The 10718-nt window shown below is 36.4% G+C and overlaps 1 pseudogene; it reads right to left on the bottom strand.

The window, feature by feature from the left end:
* Positions 1–2299: 2299 nt before the first annotated feature.
* Positions 2300–8895, bottom strand: LOC126001333 (ubiquitin-like protein 5; annotated as a pseudogene).
* Positions 8896–10718: the final 1823 nt, after the last annotated feature.

Below are 10718 nucleotides of genomic sequence, written 5' to 3'. Positions count from 1 at the left end.
GTTTAGGATATACAGAGGTTTTGCCTCTTGAGTACTCAACAATGTGTTAATGAGGCCTACCTATATAGGAGGCTATCCTACATAGTATTGTCTGCTGCATCTTATGTATTGAAGTTCCTTTCCTAAAGAGAAATTATCAGTGTGGGTTTTATTTAACCTAGATTGAATTGATGAGGAGGAGGGAGAAAAGGAAGAAGAAAAAGGGAAAGAAGAAAAGAAGTAGGAGAATAGAGAAAGAAAGAGGAAATGTTAATTTGCCCAAACATGTTCAATGAGTAGGTCTGTAATATAAGTCTGTGGTTCGAAGTTGACTGTTTCAGTGGTCTGAATGGCAATATTCTTCAGGTCTTACTAGAGAACATAAACCAGAGAAAAAGGGTTTATTGGGATGTTTTATCAAGACATTTTTATAATGCAAACTGAATAATGCAAACTGAGCACTGATGTGTCAAATTAGGCTGTCCACCCTTTGTATCCAAGAATCTCTGTGGACAGAGAAGCTGAGAGATTATTTTATACCTAGTAAGATTAAGGCATTAAAACATATGATTAGGAAATGCTGCCACTGGCTTCTCTGGATTCCAATCATATTCTTCACCAGTATCTATATAAGCTCCCTAAGATATTATTGGAGGCCTTTGTAGTAAAAGGCTGTTTACATACCTGTTCACTAAACCAATGTTTCTGTTGTTGCTGGTTTCTTTATGATATAATGGATAGTAGAGACTTTGTGTTGTTCCTCTTCCATTTGTTTTTGAACATTTCTGTTTTTTTTTTGTTTGTTTGTTTGTTTTTTTTTTTGGTTTTTGGGCCACATCCGTTTGACTCTCAGGGATTACTCCTGGCTATGCACTCAGAAATCGCCCCTGGCTTGGGGGGACCATATGGGACGCCGGGGGATCGAACCGCAGTCCGTCCTACTGTGGTCCGTCCTATGCTAGCGCTTGCAAGGCTCTAGCGCCACCTTCCTGGCCCCACATTTCTGTATAGTAAATGCTGACAACTACAGTGCTTGAAGTTTCTACCCTATTAGACCATTGTATTTGTTCTTGGAGTAATATGTATGTATGTATACATACATATTACTCCAAGAACAAATACAATATATATACATATATATGGTGTATATTCTAAGTACCTCAGAAAAGTGCTATCATTCGGTAATCATCCTTTCTTAATCTTCTGGCTTACTTCATTTAACATAATAGTTTGTGAATCCATTCATGTTGTTGCAAAATCCATGATTGTATCATTTCTAACTGCTATGTATTATTCCATTGTGTATAAATATCACATCTTCATGTTCCACTCATCTGTTGTTGGGCATTGAGGTTGGTTCCAAATCTTGTACTAGTGCTGCAATAAATAGTGGAGTGCACACATACTTTGTGATGAATGTCCTTCCTACTTAGGGATAGATTCTCTGGAGAGAAATTGCTGAGTCATATGGCAGCTCAATTCTGAGTTTACTGAGCATTGTTCAACTGTTTTTCACAGGGGTTGGACCAGGCAGCATTCCCACCAGCAATGGATGAGAGTTCCTTTCTTACCACATCTCTGCCAACATGATTGGTCTCACTATTTTGATATGAGTGATCCTCACTGGTGTAAGTTGGTATCTCATTGTTGTCTTGATTTGGATTTCTATAATGATGAGTGAAGGTGAGCATGTTTTCATGTGCCTGTTGGCCATCTTTCAGTCTTTCTCAGAGAAGTGTCTATTTATTTCTTCTACCCATTTTCTATGGCTTTATTAGATTTTTTGTTGTTGTTGGAGCTCACCTTTCTGAGTGATATGTATATCCTTGATATCAGCCCTTTATCTGACTTGTTGAGTGCAAAAATTTTTTCTCATTTCATTAACTGTCTCTTAGTATTAAGTAGGGTTTCTTGGCTGGAGAGATAGCACAGAGGTAAGGTGTTTGCCTTGCATGCAGAAGGATGGTGGTTCAAATTCTGGCATCCCATATGATCCCCTGAGCCTGCTGGGGACGATTTCTGAGCATAGAGCCAGGAGTAGCCCCTGAGCACTGCCCGGTGTGACACCCCTCAAAAAAAAAACTTTTTAGTTTGATGTAGACCCATTTATTTAGGTTTGATGCTACAGTTCTTGCCATTGGCATTCTATCCTCAAAGACTTTTCTAATATATAGGTCTTGGAGTGTTCTGCCTATTTTTGCTCAATAAACTTTATTATTCAGGTCTTATTTCAAGGTCTTTAATCCATTTTGAGTTGACTTTTATGTAAGGTATGAAGTATGGATCAATCTTTAATTTCTTTTTTAATAAAATTCTGCTTTTATTGATAAAACTCCACGTTCATCCCATCATGGATTTCATAGTTCCCTGAGATACATCATCCTTAAAAATCATGTACCAGTTCTTTAATACAATCTTATTACAACGGGTGCCAGTCTAGGCTGCGATCAGCTTCTTCAGGTCACCGATAGTGTCATCCATGTTGCATTTGGCACGGACTTTCTTACCCAGACTGTCATTGCATACCACTAGATCATCCTCTCCACAGTTGCAGGTGACGGTGATGAAGCACTGGTGCGGGGGCTGGCTGGAACCTGCAGAAAACACACTTTAATTTCTTACAGGTGGTTATCCAGTTGTTCCAACACCATTTATTGAAAAGACTGTTCCATTTCAAGTTCTTGGCTCTTTTGTCAAATATTAGTTGACTGCGTATTTGGGTGCTTATCTCCGGATATTCTGTTCAAATCCACTGGTCTGAGATGCTGTCTTTGTTCCAGTACCAAGCTGTTTTGATGACTAGAGCTTTATAATAAAACTTCAGGTTAGGTAAAGAGATGCCACCCAGCTTCTTATTTTTCATTATGTATTTGGCTAACCTGGGTCTTTTGTGGTTCCAGACGAATTTAATAATTGATTGTTCTAAGTCCTTAAAAATGGATATCTGAATATGGATAGGGATTGAATCGAATCTATGTATCATAGTCATTTTGACAATGTTGATTCTATGGACCCATGAGCATGGGATGTTCTTCTATTTCCTTAGGTCCTCTTCAATTTCTTTCTGAAGTGTTTTAAAGTTTTCACGGTATAGGTCCTTCACTTCTATTGAAAGGTTGATTCCTAGGTACTTGATATTTTTGGAAACTATTTTAAATGGGATTATCTCCTTATTCTTTTTCTCTTTTACTTTGTTATTTGTGTATTCCCTCTTTTTTGTGAGTCTTGCCAGTGGTCTGTCTATCTTCTTTATTCTTTTGAAAAATCAATTCCTGGTCTCATTGATTTTTTGTATTATTTTCTTAGTTTCCATGTAGTTTATTTCTGCTCTGGTATTATTTTTTGTCTTCTGGTTGTGTTTGGTATTTTTTGCTGCTGTTTTTTCAGCTCCTTAAGGTGTTCCTTTAAACTGTAGATTTTATTGTTTTCCTCTTTTCTGACATAGGCCTGTATTGCTATGAGATTCCCCCTAATTAATGCTTTTGATGTGTCCCACAGATTTTGAGAATCTGTCTCTTCATTGTTGTTTGTCTCAAGGAATCTTTTTATTTCTTCCTTGATTTCCTCTTTGATCAAGCTGTTGGTTGAGCAGTATGTTGTTTAATCTCCAGATGTTGGATTTTCTCCATATTTTATTTCTACAGTCAATCTTGATCTCTGTTGCATAGTGATCTGATTGGGTGCTTCTAATACTCCTTGTATTTGTGACTTTTTGTAAGTTATATTTATATCCTAAGGCATGGTCTATTCTGGAGAAGGTTTCATGTGCACTTGAGAAGAATGTATATTCTGCTTTCTGGGGAGTGGAGGGCCCTATATAACTCCATTAGACCTAGTTATTCTAATGTCTCATTTAGGGCTCTTATTTCTTAACTAGTTTTCTATCTGGTGGATCTGTCTAGTGGTGATAGTGGAGTATTGAGATCTACTACTACCACATTTCCTTTCAGATGTTTCTTCAGGTTTGTGAGCCAATGCCTTACATATTTTTCGGACTCTGCATTTGGTGCATAAATATTGATTAGAATTAGTACTTCTTGGTCTAGTGTTCCCCTGATCAGTAAGTAGAGACTCTCTTTGTCTCTGATCATTTTCTTGAGGTTGAATGCAATTTGGTATAATATAAGAATGGCTATCACAGCTATATTTTTGTTTTCCATTGGCTTGAATAATTTATTTTCATCCTTTTATTCTAAGCCTTTCTACCCTGTACTTGTAGCTGTGTTTATTGCAGGCAGCAGAAATCCGGTTTTTGTTTTATAGTCCAACTCTCTACTATGTGCCTTTTATTAAGAGAGTTTAGTCCATTGACATTTAAGGAGATTATTGACAGAGAGAGTTGTTGTCAGTTGTATTGTGTAGGGTGGTTCTTGTTACAATTGGGGGTATGGATCGTGTAATTTCTCTCTGTGTAGATTGTTTTGAATTGTTTTTGTTTGTGTTAATAATGCAAGTTATTTTTTGTCTGAGAATGTTTTTAGTCCTCCCTCCCATACAAATAAGAATTTTACTGCAAAGTGGAATCTAGATCGGAAGTTTCTTTCATTCAGTCTTTTAAATATGCCATTCCACTGTCTTGTGGTTGAATGGTTTTATTTGGGAGATCTGGTTATATTTTTATGTTTCTTCATATTTACTTGAGTTTTTTTTTTCTCCTGTATTGCTTTATGGAGTTCATCTTTTTCTTTGTGTTTTTTTTCCCCCAATTTGAAAAATTTGCTTTGGTGTTGGTTTATTACACTCTATTTTATTAGGGGCTCTTTTCACCTCTTAGATTTGTACCATAGCCTCTTTCCAGAGGGTGGGAAAGTTTTCTGCTATTATTTCCCTGACCACTTCTTTTCCCACTTTTCCTATTTCCTCCCTTCCTGGAATTGCTACAATCTGTAGATTATTTCTTTTGTCTTTGCTTATTAAATACCTAACTTTTTCTTCCAATTCTTTACCTTTTATTTCTTTAATGGTTTCTTTGTCATATTTGGTTTGTAGTTTTTCTTCAAGTTCTTCTGTGATTCTCCAACTGTGTAATTCTGCTACTATGGCTTGCTAAGACATTTTTTATTTCTTTTAATTCCATTTGTATAGATTCTCTCATCTTCTGTAAAAGTTCTTCTTTGAGTTCGTTGATTTGTTCATTAATGGATTTCTTGAACTCGCTGGCTAGTGATTCCTTGATTTCTTCTGCCATGGCTTGCATTGCTGCTTTTAATTTCTCATCTATTGGGCCTATGCTTTTTGGTGGACTTGGAAACTTGTTAGGATTTCTTTCTATATCTCTGGTTGTTAGTGTCTTCCTTAGTTTACTCAAATTTCTTTGCATTTGGTTGTTTGCCTTGGAGTGTACTGCCTTCAGATTTCAGCCCTCCTTTGACACCTGTGGCGTGGGGCTAGGTTCCTTCTCTGCAGTGTGGCTTTAGGTAGGTCTGATGGCAGTGGTCGCTGAGGTTTGGCCCTGCCCTTAAGACTCCTCCTTCACTTTACCTGCCAGAGGCATAGGTTCCCTCTGCCTTGCCCAACTGAAGCAAGATTTTCCCTCTCACTTCACCTGTCAGAAAGTGTGGCGGAGGTCTGCAATTTCCCCCTCCCTCTCTACCTGTCAGATAGCATGGTTCCCCTCTGATTGCACCTGTACTTGCCCCATAATGGCAGAGTGGCTTCCCGAGCTCTGCCAGTTGGGCCTGGTCAATTTCAATATCCCATTCTACCTGTCAGACAGTGAGGTTTCCATAGCACCTTTCCCCACTCTGTAATGTCAGAGCAACTTCCCAAGCTCTCCGGTTGGGCCTGGTCAATTTCACCCTCCTACTGTCTTACACACCTTTTTAAAGCACTCATCTTGTTCTATGTAAGATTTTCTGCAATGCCATTGTTTCATAGATACTTTTTATCAGATCAGCTCTTTGAGAATATTTTCAGAGTGTTCACCTGAACAATTAGTTATTTTACATAAATTATTTATAAAATTCAAAAAGTTATAAAGTAACACCAGGTTATAATATTTACCATACAGTTTGATAGTAGTGTCCTTAAAAGGGGGTGTTCTTTACATGACTGTAATCATACAACTATAATCATGTTTGTAATCACGGTGTTTAAATAAAGATAAAAAAAAGAAAAAGAAAAAGAAAGTTTTATTATAACCTAAATTTATAGGATAATTATAACATTATAACCTTTGCTCAGTGTCCTATTTAACTGTTAAATATTGGGGCTGGAGTGGTGGTGTAAAGCTGTAAGGTGTCTGCCTTGACTCACTAGACTAGGATGTAGCACGGTTTGTCCCCTGGCATCCCATATGGTCCCAAGCCAGGAGCGATTTCTGAGTGCATAGCCAGAAGTAACCCATGAGTGTCACCAGGTGTGGCCAAAACAAAAAAATATATAAATAAATATTCACTATTAAATAGCTTATTAAATACCAACATAAAATTGTTTCTTTGTTCAAATATTTGTTACTTAATGAGATGATGTAATGAGTAACTTGTGATTTTGCCGTCACACACTGGTTTATTCCTCTAAAGGGACTGGTTTTGATTGTTGACTTTGTCAACTTAATGAACTTGAGTAACTTACCTTTACTAACTTGATTAAATTTATTAACTTAACATGAAAACCACTCTACAACAAGCCTGGCCCTTAGAACTTCAGGCCACCTCCCTTACACATTCTAAAAATAGTAGATCAAGAAATAAACTTGTCATAAACATGTAAGAAAATGTAGTGAAGCTCTATCTGGTTTCTTGATGATGAACTTAACACAATGTTGTTGTTTTTTGTTTGTTTGTTTGTTTGTTAGAGGCCACACCCATCAGTGCTTAGTGATTTGTCCTGGATTTTTGCTTAAGAATCACTCACTCTTGTTGTGTTTGGAGGACCCTACGTGATGCCAGGCATAGAACCCAGGTAGATCACATGTTAGTCAAGTGCCCTACCTGCTATGGCCCTTTCACATGTATTAAATATAAACTATTGGGGGGGGGGTAAAAAAAAGTAAAAAAAAATATAAACTATTAAAACTATTTTTCCATGTGCATATTTTTAGACTTCATTTTACCAAAGCCTAAAACATATTTTGAATCAATAAGTAAATGTATCTATATAAATGAAAAATGTGATTGATCTGTGGCTGAGAATATCTTTGACACCAGATGCTAGGATTGGTTTAGGTATCTCAGCAGAAATTGGATGAAGATAAAATAATATGTTATAGTCATAGAACTTACCATAAGGCATTGAATGTAGTTTTAGTGATATAGACTAGTTGAGTACTTAAATATTGAAATGTAAACAAATGTCTTCATCTGTTAGTTTGTGGTTGTGTTTTATATTTTAATGCTCATTGGCTCTTAAAGAGAAATAAAACATGTGGTATAAAATGAACATTGTTTTCCTACTAGGCTTTATTACTGCCAGGGATTATTAACATTGCTTGCCAATATTCAAATATTCATACTTTGTTTTTCTAATGGAAAACACTCATATCAATTGACCTCTTACATATCATCAAAGTGAAAGGAATTACTGTTAATAACACTGCATAAGAAGATATTTGTTTTTTTTTCAGTTATTGATCTGTTAGGTGTGAATTTACCCTGGTAAAATTTAATTATGGTTGGACATAGTGTCTTTTAAAACTAATTATTTTAAGGGTTTGAAGCAATAGCACTGCTGGTAAGGCATTTTCTTTGCATTAAGCTGACTAGGGTTTGATCCCTGGCATCCCAAATGGTCCCCAGAATACAGCCAGGAGAAATTCCTGAGCACAGAACAACTTACAAGAACAAAGAAAAAGTCCTTTAACACCTGGAAACTGAACAACCAGTGCATCTGAGATGAAATCAAAGAGGAAATCAAAACTTTCCTGGAAACAGATTACAATGAAGACACAAACTATCAGAACCTATGGGACACAGTAAAAGTGGTACTGAGAGGAAAATTTATAACTTTGCTAGCACACATCAGGAAGAAAGAAGGAACATACCTGAATAACTTAATGATGCAGTTTATAAAATTAAGAAATGATCCACAAAAGGAAACAAAATTGGGACAGAAGGAAATAACAAAGCTTAGAGCAGAAATCAATGAAGTGGAAACCCAAAATCCAACCCAAAAGATCAACGAAAGCAGAAGTTGGTTCTTTGAAAAAACAAGATTGATATACCATTGGCAAAACTCACAAAGAGAGAGAAACTTGATAACCCGTATTAGAAAAGAAAAAGAGGAGATTACAACAGATATTGCAGAGATTCAAAGGGTAATCAGAGACTACTTTGAGAAACTTTATGCCACTAAACATGAAAACCTGGAAGAAATAGATAAATTCTTGGACTCTTATAATCTTCCACAGCTTAATAAGGAGGATATAGCATATCTAAACATCCCCATCACTATTGAGAAAATTAAAACGGTAATCAAATGTCTGCCCAAAAACAAAATCCCAGGACCAGATGTATTCACTAATGAATTCTTTCAAACCTTTCAAGAGGAACTACTACCAAATCTAGCCAGGCTCTTTCATGAAATTGAAAAAATAAAAACACTTCCAAATAGCTTTTTTGAAGCCAACATCAGCTTGACACCTAAACCAGACAGAGATGCTGCCAAAAAAGAAAATAACAAACCAATACCCTGATGAACATAGATGCAAAGATCCTCAACAATATCGTGGCAAATAGGATCCAAGGCCTCATCAAAAAGATCGCTCACTACAATCAAGTAGGTTTCATCTCAAGAAAGCAAGGGTGATTTAACATTCATAAACCTAATAACATAATATACAACATCAACAACAAGAAAAATAAAATCTGAGACCCAGAGAAAGCATTTGATAAGGTCCAACTCCCAGTCTTCATAAAAACTCTCAGAAAGATGAAAATGAAAGGAACTTTTCTCAATATAGTTAAGACCATCTACCATAAACCAATGGCAATATTATCCTCAATGGAGAAAAACTAAAAGACTTTTCTTTAAATTCTGGTACAAGGCAAGGCTGTCCTCTCTCACCACTCCTATACAACATGATACTGGAAGTACTTGCTATAGTGAATAGGCAAAAAAAAAAAAAAAAAAAAGGATATCAGGTGCATCCAGACAGGAAAGGAAAAAGTCAAGCTTTCCATGTTTGCAGATGATATGATACTATACTTAGAAAACCCTAAAGACTCTACCAAAAGGCTTCTAGAAAAAATAGATTTATATAGCAATGTGGCAGGCTACAAAATTAACACACAAAAATCAATGGCCTTTTTATACACCAATAATGATAGGATTATCAAATGGACAAAAATCAATGGCCTTTTTATACACCAATAATGATAGGATTATCAAATGGGCATTAAGAAAACAACCCCATTCACTTTAGTGCCACTCAAATGCAAATGTCTTGAAGTGAACTTGAATGAAGAAGTGAAGGACCTATACAAAGAAAACTATAAAACTATGCTCGAAGAAATAAGAGAGAACCTGTGAAAATTGATACACATACCCTGCTCATGCATTGGCAGGATTAACGTCATGAAAATGGTAATATTCCCCACAGCATTCTACAGACTTAATGTGATCCCTCTAAAGACATCCATGACATTTTTCAAAGAAGAGAATCAAAGACTTCTAAAATTCATTTGGAACAATAAACAGCCTTGAATAGCTAAAGCAATCCTTGGAAAAATGAATATGGTAGGCATTACTTTCCCCAACTTTAAACTGTATTACAAAGCAATAATCAAAACAGCATGGTATTGGAATGAAGATAGACCCTCAGATCAGTGGAATAGACTTGAGTACCAAGAGAATGTTCCCCAGACATATAATCTCCTAATTTTTGATAAAGGACCAAGAAACCCTAAATGTAAAAGGGAAATCTTCAACAAGTGGTGTTGGCAAAACTGGCTAGCCACTTGCAATAAATCTAACTCAGACCCCCCCCCCAGATAACACCATATTTTAAGGTAAAATCCAAATGGATTAAGGACCTTGATATCAGACCTGAAACCATAAGGTACATAAAACAACATGTAGGTAAAAATCTTTACAACATTGAGACTATAGGCATCTTTAGGAAGGAAACAACACTCTCCAAAATATATTCCCATCCAAACAGATGGGAGTATATTAAGCTGAGAAGCTTCTGCACCTCAAAGGAAATAGTTCCCTGGATACAAGAGCCATCCATTGAGTGGGAGAAACTATTCACCCAATACCCATCAGACAAGGGGCTAATCTCCAAAATATACAAGGCACTGACAGAACTTTACAAAAAAAAATCTAATCCCATCAAAAAATGGGGAGAAGTAATGAACAGACACTTTGATAAAGAATAAATACAAATGGCAAAAAGGCACATGAAAAAATGCTCCACATCACTAATCATCAGGAAGATCCAAATCAAAACAACTATGAGGTACCATCTCATATCACAGAGATTGGCACACATCACAAAGAATGATAGCAAGCAGTGCTGGCAGGGATGTGATGAGAAAGGAACTCTTATTCACTGCTGATGGGAATGCCATCTAGTCCAACCTTTATGGAAAGCGATATGGAGATTCCTCCAAAAACTGGAAATCAAGCTCCCATATGATCCAGCTATATCACTCCTAGGAATATATTTTAGGAACACAAAAATACAATGCAAAAATCCCTTCCTCACACCCATATTCATTGCAGCGCTATTTACAATAGCCAGATTCTAGAAACAATCAAGATGCCCTTCAACGGATGAATGGCTAAAGAAACTGGTA

Source organism: Suncus etruscus, chromosome 2, assembly GCF_024139225.1.
Source record: "Suncus etruscus isolate mSunEtr1 chromosome 2, mSunEtr1.pri.cur, whole genome shotgun sequence".
Taxonomy (NCBI): domain Eukaryota; kingdom Metazoa; phylum Chordata; class Mammalia; order Eulipotyphla; family Soricidae; genus Suncus; species Suncus etruscus.
Note: the sequence above shows the minus strand (reverse complement) of the source record. Positions and strands in the feature narration are given on the sequence as shown.